At 37.6% G+C, this 12164-nt stretch overlaps 1 pseudogene; it reads left to right on the forward strand.

The window, feature by feature from the left end:
• Positions 1–10117: 10117 nt before the first annotated feature.
• On the forward strand, positions 10118–10888 carry LOC104653110 (large ribosomal subunit protein eL8 pseudogene; annotated as a pseudogene).
• The last annotated feature ends 1276 nt before the right edge of the window (positions 10889–12164 follow it).

Genomic DNA, 12164 nt, shown 5'->3' on the forward strand with positions numbered 1-12164 from the left:
TGCTGACATGAACTTCACATACACACATTTGTGTGGACATAACAATTTATATTTAACATACTGAAATCGGATTAAAACTCAGCTTAGATCTTCATCTCCAGTCACAACACTATTATTAGTGGCGCTGTGGGGGGTTGTGACATTTTCAGAGCAAATGGTAGCCATAGCAAAGTGCTGATAATCAGAACACTAATTAATATAAAAATTCATAGAAATTCCCAAGGATTTTATAAAAATTTGGAGTTTTATGAGAATTTTTAGGTCATGCCTTTTCCATGTCCACTGGCAAAAAGCTTAGCATTTTCCAATAGCTATAAGCAATGGATATTGCTTACAGGTATCTTAGGTTATGAAGGTTAGAGTGTGTGCCAGCCTGAGTTCTGGGGACTGATCTGGGATTCAAGAGTTCCCTATTCCTTTTCTATAGCCTTCTGTGCTACTCTTGGAAAACCTTGTGAGGCTTACGTCTCAGTTTCGTTTTCCTCAAAATGGGGATAAATGATTCCCATACAAATCCCAAGGTGGTTATAAGGTTAAGCATTTTTCAGGCATTTAAAGCACCTCAAATGAAATAGAAATATACTATATAAGTGTAAAGAATTTTGTTGGCAAAGATGAAAGGAAGGTTTAGTCAGCCTTTTGTTCTTTCTGGAAAACCTAAAAAATAGATGAAACCACAGAATTTAATTTTGTACGTTTGAGCTGGCAAGAATGTGATATCCATTTCCTCCATGGCCAAAAATGTTCATGGTTCCAGTAATGTTAAGCCTTTGATTGGAGGAACTGTTTTTCTGAGCTCCCCAAAGTTTTCCTAACTGCATTCTAAAATGAAATCCCTTTACCTTCACATTGCAACAAAGCAACTATTTGGTTTAGAACAGAAAAGGAAAAAAGTTATATAGAAGTAAATTAACCCAATAAGAATTAACAACCAAGTCCCCATTGAATGAGATACAAGGTGGTTCTGCCCTTAAGGAAGTTACTATTCTGATGGGGTTCAAAGTGAATTAACAAGACAGAAACTATGCCTTATTTCATTTGGTACAACCTCTATTTCTGTTCCAGAATGCTATCTGGCCTATTGAAGATAATTTTCAAAAAATGGTAAACTGTTAACTCTCATAAAGATACAAAAATGAGCACATTTTTAAGATTTGATTGACCTCATAATGAGGAACAAGGCAGATGTTATAATCAATTCAAAGGAGAATACAAAGACCAGACATATATATATATATAATGACATAACAGACATATAAATATATATATTTCAGGAATATTGAAATGAATGTGCAAATGGAGACTAAAGTGACTTCTACCACAGTAGGAGAGAGAAGCCAATTAAACCCCTACAAAGGACAGAATTTGCATATCTATAAATAAGAATTATTTTGCATCGCTCTCAGTTATCTATAATTGAGGGAGTTACAAGAAAGCTCCCATAAAATCAGAATCAGATAACCTGGCGTAGTGTCAGCTAGACCAGAGGGTCAGCAAACTAAGACTCTCAGATGAAATCTAGCCCCATGCCTGTTTTTGTAAAGTTTTATTTGAACACAGACACAACTACTCAGTTATGTATTCTGTATGGCTGCTTTCACCCTATAATGCTAGAGTGGAGTAGTCGTGACAGAGACACTATGGCCTTCAAAGCCTAAAATATATATGATCTTGTTATTTTGCAGAAAAGGTTTTCTGACTCCTCTAGACAATGCATGTTTTCCATTGAGACACAGTTTTTCTGTATAGTCTCTAGAATGCTCAGAAAACATTTTTTAAGTTCATGGATAAAATAATCAGACAATGAAAACTGGAATTTAAAGAAGGAAATTGATAAAGGTCTATAAGAGTTCATGAAAGAAGAGGGCAGGAATTTGACTATGAAGAAGATATTTGGATAAGTTCAGAGTACAGGGGAGAAGAAAGATGGGCTGTTCTAGACAGGGACAAAGGCGTGGGAAGAGATGGGATGACCCAGCCTGTTAAATGTCCAGGCTAGTTGGAAGTGAAGAGTTGAACTGGTTATGAGATAGGAGTTGAGATACATCATTTATACACAAGATCCCAAATAAAGAGCTGGCTGTGTCCCCAGTTGCTTTCTTAGTGTGGAATCAGCCTGTGGGCACCCAGAGTTAAATAGTGTGGTTTGAGGGGTCCAGACGCCTCCCCACAAAAGATTTTATGGATTTGCCAGACTATCCTAGTGTCTGAACTTTCCAACTCTAGTCACTCCTCTGGTTGTACCGTAATGAAGGCAGCTGTTCAAATGTCAATGGCATTCATCTTGAAAGAATAAGTTATATAACCCTATTGGTCATTAACACCATAGCTCCTATTAGATGATTAGTCTCCTCAGAATAGGAAGAACTCCACCTAGAGGGAGGCCCCAGTTAAGATGCCACTTTGAATTTTGGCCAGCTCTGTTCTGAGCCACAAAATACTTTGGGATACGGGAAAGGAGTCTCTTCAAAGCGTCCCTCATGCGGATACCTGTAGTTAGTAGACAGTTTTGCCCCTAAAGGCATCAATGAAGAGCTTTTGGATAGGATTCTACCTAACTTGGCTGGAAGCTTAAAGCCATTCTCCTGAAATCATACGTCTATGAGTCTTTCAAATTTGTCTGTTTCTCTGGCGTATTTTTGCTTTAATTGGCTTTCAGAAAAAGGCAAGAAGAAATCTAGGAGCATAAAACCCTGTCTTACAGAAGGAGCTAGTAGACACTGTCCTCCCAGGGATGGGGTTTCTTTGCTAAGTGGCTCTTCAAAAGAGAGGAAGGAACTGGCAAAGGAGGGGGCAACTTCCTGAAATGCTTGTATTAGTCTGTTCTCACATTGCTGTAAAGAACTACCTGAGACTGGGTAATTTATGAAGAAAAGAGGTTTAATGAAATCACAGTTCTGCAGGCTTAACAGGGAGCATGGCTGGGAGGCCTCAGGAAACTTACAATCATGGCAGAAGGTGAAGGGGAAGCAAGCACGTCTTACCATGGCAGAGCAGGAGAGAGAGAGAGCAAAGGCAGAAGTGCCATACACTTTTAAACCATCAGATCTCATAAGAACTCATTCACGGCCGGGTGCGGTGGCTCACGCCTGTAATCCCAGCACTTTGGGAGGCCGAGGCAGGTGGATCACGAGGTCAAGAGATCGAGACCATCCTGGTCAACATGGTGAAACCCCGTCTCTACCAAAAATACAAAAAATTAGCTGGGCATGGTGGCACCTGCCTGTAATCCCAGCTACTCAGGAGGCTGAGGCAGGAGAATTGCCTGAACCCAGGAGGCGGAGGTTGCGGTGAGCCAAGATCGCGCCATTGCACTCCAGCCTGGGTAACAAGAGCGAAACTCCGCCTCAAAAAAAAAAAAAAAAAAAAAAGAACTCATTCACTATCTTACAAACAGCAAGGGGGAAATCCGCCCCCAAGATCCAATTACCTCCCACCAGGCCCCTCCCCTGACATGTGGAGATAACAATTCAACATGAGGTTTCAGTGGGGACACAGAGCCAAACCGTATCACTGCTTCTCCCATTTCACTCCTCTTTCTGCTCACTTGCTCAGTATTTCCCATAGTGCTCAGCTCTCTAAGTTGATTCATATGTTTGGTGTGCAGCTTTTGGGGACATTCTAGAGAAATGCTAAATTAGTTCACCAGTAAGTACTGTGCTACAAGGCGTGGTGCATACAGGTATGAGACTAGCCCCTTCCTTCAAGGTGTGTGTGGGAGGAAGCAAGACACAAACATGTGAAGACATCACTAAGAAGTATGACAAGAATTTGTATTAATATTATGGACTTCCCATATTTGGAACTCACCAGATACCTTAGTCATGAGTTAAGTTTTTCATCAAATGATGAAACACCAATGTTCGAGAAAATTTAATCATCCTCTAGATCAGCAGTTCTCAACCCTGGCTGCTTATTAGAGTCACATAAGAGATTTTTTCAAAATACCTTACCCTAACCCAGATATTCTGCTACAATTGAATTGGGGTAGAGCCTAGGTATTAGTATTTAGAAAGTTTTTTATTTTTTATTTTTTTGAGGCAGGGTCCTGCTCCATCGCCCAGGCTGGAGTACAGTGGCATGATCATGGCTCACCGCAGCCTTGATCTCCTGGACTCAAGTGATCGTCCTGCCTTGGTGTCCCAAGTATCTGGGACTACAGGCATGCACCACCACACCCAGCTAATTTTTTTATGTTTTGGTAGAAATTAGGTCTCGCTATGTTGCCTAGGCTGGTCTCAAACTCCTGAGGTCAAGTAATCCTCCCATCTCAGCCTCCTAATATACTGGAATTATAGGTATTAGCCACCATGCCTGGCCTTGAGGATTGTTTACTATGAAATAAAATACAAATTTTAAAAGAACATATAATGAGAATGTACACTTTAAGAAATTATTTTTCAATGAGTACCAGTGTCATCAACATCCAGGCTAAGAAATAGAACATTTCCTATACTCCATGAGTCTCCTTTCCATAACTCCATGTGCTCTCCCAACCACAAACTCCTTCCTCCCTTAAAAGGTTTGATTTTTATGGTCATCATTCATTGCTTTTCCTTATATTTTTACCCCATATATACATATACCAAAATATTAAATATGAGTTTGATCTCTCTCTCTGAAATATATTTAATGGAATTCTTTGCATTCTTTCATGTCTGATTTTTTTCAGTCAGCATTATGTTTGTGAAATCGATCTAATTTGTTGTATGTTGTTTGTTTTCATTGCTGTATAGTATTCCATAGTTACTTTTGGAATACTATACTATCATGACTATTTCACACTTCATTTATTCATTCTACTACTGGCCAACATTTGCTTTGTTTCCAATTTTGAGCTTTTATGAACATTCTTGTACATGTCTTGGTGTACTTAAATATGCATTCAGCTTTAGCAAATATTGCCAAACAGTTTTCCAAAGTGGTTGTACCAACTTATAGTTTCACAAGCAATGTCTAAGAGTTATTTTTGTTCCATAGTCTCACTGAAGCTTGGTATTGTCAGCCTTTTTTAGCTTTAAGTATTCTGATCACTAAATTTTAAACACAATTATTGTAAGACCTATAGGCTTATAGGCCCATTGCACAGTAACAGATTAATTACACTGAGACAACAGAGTTTGCAGCAGAATGTTTAATAATAGTGGGGTGCTGAGTGAGGAGATGGCAGGAGACCTTCAAATCCATCTCCCTGAGGAAATCTGGCTGGAGTTCTAAGAGGATCATGGAGTGGGAGGGCCTGGAAAATTGAGGTCATTGATTGGTTGGGGCAAGATGGATGAACTCATCAGGATTTGGAAACTGCATTCTTTGCTGAGTCAGTTCCTTGTGGGATCCTTCAAACTAGCTGGTGTCAGTGGGGTCTTTCAGATCAGCTGGCATCAGTGAGGTCCTTCAGATCAGCTGAGCCAGTAGTTTCATCAATAGGCAGGACCTGAATAAATACCTCCAAGGGAAAACAACATTTCATAACATTCAAGTTGTTATCTATGGAACAGTTAAGGGGAACCATAGGATCTATGGGATTCTAGGACAATAGGCACCAAACAACTATGAGGAAGCAAGTCAGAGAGCAAGTTGACCTCATGATTAATGCTAAACATGCTGCAAGCTTGGTTTATTTATCTCCCTCTCTCTTCTTCCTTGATTAATTTTATAAAGTTTATAGGGATGGTTTCACAATATCTCATTGGGATTTTAATCTGTGTTTTCCTGACTACTAACAGTGTTGAACACTGTTTCTTATTTATTGGCCATTTGATTTTCTTCTTTTGTTAAGTGGTAGTTTGAATCTTTGCTCATTTTTCTATTGAGTTGTGTCTTTCTTCTGTTGATTGTCTGTTGATTTTCTGTTATTTGTGTATTCTGGATACAAGTCCTTTGTCAGTTATATATTTTGCAAATGTCTCACCATTCTGTGGCTTGTCTTTATACTTTCCTTACTGGTATCTTTCAATGGACAAAATTCTTGGTTTTAATGCAATTAAAGTTATTAGGGTTTTTAATGTCAAATGACTTCCCTATAATAAGGAGAGAGCCATAAAGATAAAGAGCTATTTTGCCAAAGACTAGATGAATCACATTTCTAGCCAGTTACAGGATAATAGAGCACACATGCTATTGATGTGTTTTTTAATCAAACAGGGAATAACACAACTTTCTGATGACGAGTCCTTATCAGAACTCATTACACAGATGCACAGGGCTCAGTTACAAGGACCAAGACCTGGAAATAACCTACCCATGAGGCTAATACTCTATTTCATTTGCTAATTATTTCAAACCTACTATTGGTTTCTCAATTAGATTTTAAAATCCAGTCCAGCAAATGGAATCTGTTATCCTTGGACATAATATATAATGTGTGAACTTGCAGGCAGAGTATAGTACAGAGAAAATGAATGCTGTAATACATAGGAAGCTATAGATGTGTAGGAGAGGAAAAATATCTTATTCTCTACCCATCCTAGGTTCATGGCTGTGGGCCTTATACCAAAAGAGATTAACAAGAGAAAAGCATACAAGTTTATTTCATTTAAGTTTTATGTGATATGGGAGCCTTAATAAGGAAATGACAAAGTAACAGCTGAACTCGTGCATTTTTACACAAGGTTTGATGAAGATGTAAATAGTCGTGGATAAATATGATTAGAGGACAAAAGGGTATGATCTAATGGTAATAAACCAGGAGAAACTCAGCAAGATCTGTTCATTCAGATTCTTTTCTGAGTCCCTATATCTTCAGAGACAAGAATATTCCTTTCCTCTGGGTATAAGGAGCTGTGATAGTTAGTTTTAGGTATCAACTTGACTGTGTTAAGGGATACCCAGATAGTTGGTAACACATTATTTCCGTGTAGGTCTATGAAGGTGTTTCCACAAGAGATTAGCATCTGAGTCAATAGATCAAGTAAAGATCTGCCCCCACCAATGTGAGTGGGCCTCAGCTGAGCTGTTGAGATCCCAGATAGAACAAAAAGGCAGAGGAAGGTATAAACTTTCTCTCTCTTCTGTAGCTGGAACATTCATCTTCTTCTGTCCTCAGTCATCAGAAATTCAGGTTCTCAGGTGTGTGGACTCTGGGATTTACTCCAGCAGGCCCTCAGTTTCTCAAGTCTTCAGTCTTGGGCTGAGAATTACACTGTTGGACCTCCTGGTTCTCAGGTCCTTGGATTTAGACTGAATGACACCACCAGTCTCCCTGTTTCTCCAGCTTGCCGACAGCATATTGTGAGGCTTTACGACTTCCATAATTATGTGAACCAGTTCTCAGAATAAATCTCCTTCTTATCTGTCTAGCTCTCTCTTTCTCTATATATACTGTTTATTGATTTGTTTCTCTGGAGAACCCTGCCTAATCCAGGAAAGTGCCTCTAAAATGAGGGTTTTATGGCCTGTTTTAGGGTAGAAGGGAAAGAGAAATGTGAAAGTGATCTTCTTGCTTCTGCTCTTTTCTCAAATGACAAGATGACACGTTTTGGAGTAGTGTATCTTGGACCCCATCAGATGATTTACTATCACTGGGGTGGAAAGCTTTGAGAAGGAGCAGGAACACTGGAGCTAATAATTAAGTGGTTTTGTTAAACTATGGAACTTCGAGCTTTATACTGAAATGATGGTCTATTGAAGTGCTTTAAGCAGGGGACTAACACAGTTTTGTAAGTAGGGTCACTGGCAACCGTGTGGAGAAAGGGTTGAGATAAAGGGAGTAAGACTGAAGGTTCAAAGCCAGTGGCCATTAAATGGAGAAGTCCCGTAATATTTAAACAATAAATTCAAAAAAATTAGTGATTATTCAGGGGTGAGGGAGGTGGAAAAAGAAAAACATATCCTAAAGTCCTAAAAAGTTAAACCAGCAAGACATTTTATTTACATATTGGGTTCTGACATCCCAAGGTTTTGAGAAACACAGTGTCACTCTCTTAGGCGAACACTAGAATAATAAGAGCTCTGATAACTAATTTGACAGAAGAAAACTGTTTATTTTTGTTTAATCCAGTAGTTCAAAATTTTATTTTATCAATTAACTTTTATTTTTGCATAATATATATTAATATCCTGCCAGAGACTAGATGAATATTTCTAGCCAGCTACAGAAAAATAGAGCACACATGATATTGACATGTTTTTTAATCAAACAGAGAATAACACAAGTTTCTGATGATGAGCCCTTATCAGAACTTATTACACAGATGCACAGGGCTCAGTTACAAGGACCAAGCCCTGGAAATAAGCCTACCCATGAGGCTAATACTCATATTTTATTTCCTAATTATTTCAAACCTACTATTGGTTTCTCAATTAGATTTTAAAATCCAGTCCGGCAAATGGAATCCATTATCCTTGGACATAATATCTAATGTGTGAACTAGGTATCATTTGTAGTTCTAGGAAGGCAGTTGGGAAATATTGGTTTAGGATGGCTTCCAGGGAACTTTGGCTTATTTAAATGAGTAAAGAAAGGGTGGTTTCACTGAGTTAGCAAATGCATTAGTAAGGTATCTGCAGAATAAGACAATAGGTTTAGTTTGCATGTTTTGAAATCCATGAGGCTATCTCTAACAAGCAATTGAATAGATAGGCCTAGAGCTCAAGTGTGAGAGCTGGGGTGGAGGAAGAGATTTGGAAATCACTGGTTAAATTCAAAGAAGTTGATTATATTTTTAAGAAAAGTATTTATAAGTAGAAGGAGACAAAGACCTAAGAATGGTGTTAACAGCACCATTTACTGAATTCTTTTCCTATTGATTTATCTGTTACGGATGTTATATTTCACATATGTAGGTCTGGTACTGAGCCATCCATTTTGTTCCATTACTCTATTTGTTTATTTATCTGCCAATATTATGCTACATTAGTAGTAATTAGCTTTATAGTAAATTGGATTCTGATAAGGCAAATTCATTCACACTGTTCTTCAATCTTTCCTTGGCTATTATGAGCCCTTTGACCTTTCAAATATACTTTAGGATAAGCTTATCAAGTGCTAGAAAATACCACTATTAGTATTTTTATTGAAATTACACTAAAGTGATTAGTTCAGGAAAAACTGTTATTGTTATTATAGTGAATCTACTAGTCCGTGAACAATGGTACCTATATTTCACTATGTATTTATGTCTTCTATATTATATATTTCAATGTATGTTTCTATATTATATTTTAATATACTTTTCACTTCAATATTCTTTTATGTATTTTGAAGGGATTAATGCTAGGTACCTTGTGGTCTGATTGCTGTTTGTCAGATTCGTTTTGTCCATCTTCTTCCATTTCCTGATTGGCTATTATTGTTGTGTAAGAATGATATTAATTTTCATATATTGATTTTGTATTTAACAGCCTTGCTAAACATTTTTACTTATTTCAGGAGTTTGCTGCTTCTCTTTAACTGCAGACAACCTGTCAGGTACAGATAAGGAAAGTTTGATGCTTCCCCTCCAGTCTTTTCACTACTTTTATTTTTCATATCTTCTTATACTGCCAAGGACCTCCAGTGCAATTTTAAATTAAAAAAAATGATGTTCAGATATGGCAGAGAAATTGAAATTATCAGACCAGAAATTGGAAACAACTATGATTAATACAGTAAGGGTACTAATGAATAAAGTAGACAGCATGCAAGGATAGATGGACAACATAAACAAAGATGTGAACATTCTAAGGAAGAGACAAAAATAAATGCTATATAAATAAAAAACACTATAGCAAAAATGAAGAAAAAATGTCTTTGATGGGCCTATTAATAGACTGGATATGGCTGAGGAAAGAATCTCTGAACTTGAGGATATCTCAATAGAGGCCTCCCGAACTGAAAAGCAAGGAGAATAAAGACTGAAAAAAGCAGAACAGAATATCCAAAAACTGTGGGACAACCACAGGAGGTGTAACATGGGCATAATAGGACTATCAGAAGAAAAAGAAAGAGAGAAAGAAGCAGAAGAAATTTTTGAAATAATAATGAAATTTCTCCAACTTAATGTCACACCAAACCACAGACCCAGGCAGATCAGAGAATACGAAATGGGATAAGTGCCCCCTGAAAGCTACACATGGGCATATCATAGTCAAACTACAGAAAATAAAAGATAAAGAAGCTCTCCTCCTACCACCCAAGATGCGGAAAGGAAAGAGGTCCAAGGGGAAGAAGGTGGCTCTGGCCCCTGTGGTCACGAAGAAACAGGAGGCCAAGAAAGTGGTGAGTCTCCTGTTTGAGAAAAGGCCTAAGAATTTTGGCATTAGACAGGACATCCAGCCCAAAAGAGACTTCACCTGCTTTGTGAAATGGCCCCGCTATATCAGGTTGCAGCAGCAGAGAGCCATCCTCTATAAGCGGCTGAAAGTGCCTCTTGCAATTAACCAGTTCACCCAGGCCCTGGACCGCCAAACAGCTACTCAGCTGCTTAAGCTGGCCCACAGGTACAGACCAGAGACAAAGCAAGAGAAGAAGCAGAGGCTGCTGGCCTGGGCAGAAAAGAAAGCTGCTGGCAAAGGGGATGTCCCCACTAAGAGACCACCTGTCTTCGTGGAGAACAAGAAAGCTCAGCTGGTGGTGATTGCATATGAAGTGGATCCCACTGAGCTAGTTGTCTTTTTGCTTGCCCTGTGTCATAAAATTCGAGTCCCTTACTGCATTATCAAGGGGAAGGCAAGACTGGGCCGCCTAGCCCACAGGAAGACCTGCACCACTCTTGCCTTCACACAGGTTAGCTCAGAAGACAAAGGTGCTTTGGCTAAGCTGGGGGAAGCTATCAGGACCAATTACAATGACAGATATGATGAGATCGGCTGTCACTGGGGAGGCAAGGTCCTGGGTTCGAAGTCTGTGGCTCACATCGCTGAGCTTGAAAAGGCAAAGGCTAAAGAATTTGCCACTAAACTGTGTTAAATGTATACTGTTGAGTTTTCTGTACATAAAAACAATTAAAACAATACAAATTTTCCTTCAGCCAAAAAAAAAAAAAAAAAAGATAAAAAATTCTAAAAGCACCTAGAGGGAAAAAAATTCTAACCTATAGAAGAGGAAAAATTATAATTGCATCTGATTTCTCCTCAGAAAACATGCAAGTAAGACAAGAGTGGAGTGAAACATTTACATTATTGAGATGAAAAAACTCTGCCAACCTAGAATTCTATACCCTGAGAAATTATCCTTCAAAAGTGAAGGATAAATAATGACTTTCTTAGACAAACAAATATTGAGGGAAATGTCACCAGTAGACATTCCTTGAAAGAAATATTAAAAGAAGTTAGAAGGAAAATGATATAGGTCAGAAACTCAGATCTATATTAAAAAGGAAGAATATCAGAGAAGTAAGTTGAGGTAAAATAAAACCTTTTATTTGTCTTAATCTTATCTTGATTAATCTAATCATAACTTAATGGATAGTTTGAAATAATAACAGCAACAGTGTATTATATATATATGCTTATGTATAAGTGAAGTAAATGACAGCAATGATACAAGGGATGGGAAGGAGGAATTAGGATTATTTTGTTATAAAATACTTGCATAACCATGAAGCAATATGGTGTTATTTGAAACTGGATTAGTTGCAAATGAATGCTGTAAAATCTAAGGCAATCACTAAAAAAAGTAAACAAGGAAGTACAACTTATATACTTTAAAAGGAGAGAAAATGGAATCATGTAAAATGATCAAAACCTAAAAAGGCTAAAAAATAATGGAAGTCAAAAATAGAAAGAGCAAGGGCAGCAAATAGAATCAGTAGCAAATATGAGAGATATTAATCTAACTATATCAGCAAACACTTTGAACATCAACTACTTAAGTGCATTAATTAAAAGCCAGATTGTCAGAGAATATTAAAAAATCCCGAATTAACAATATATTGTCTATAAGAAACCCACTTTAAATCTAAAGACACATATAGGTTAAAAGTAAACAAATGGAGAAAGATATACCATGCTAACACTAATAAAAGGAAAGTAAAATTAGCTACATTAATTTCAGACACAGAATATTTCACAGTGAGGAAAGTTATCAGGGATAAAGAGAGGTATTACATAATGATAAAGGGATCAGTTCTGTGAAACTAATAACAATCTGTAATGTGTATGCACCTGATGACAGAGTACCAAAATTCATAAGAAAAAATTAATAGAACTACAAGGAGAAATACAGGAATCTACTATTATATTTA

Source organism: Saimiri boliviensis, chromosome X, assembly GCF_048565385.1.
Source record: "Saimiri boliviensis isolate mSaiBol1 chromosome X, mSaiBol1.pri, whole genome shotgun sequence".
NCBI classification, from domain to species: domain Eukaryota; kingdom Metazoa; phylum Chordata; class Mammalia; order Primates; family Cebidae; genus Saimiri; species Saimiri boliviensis.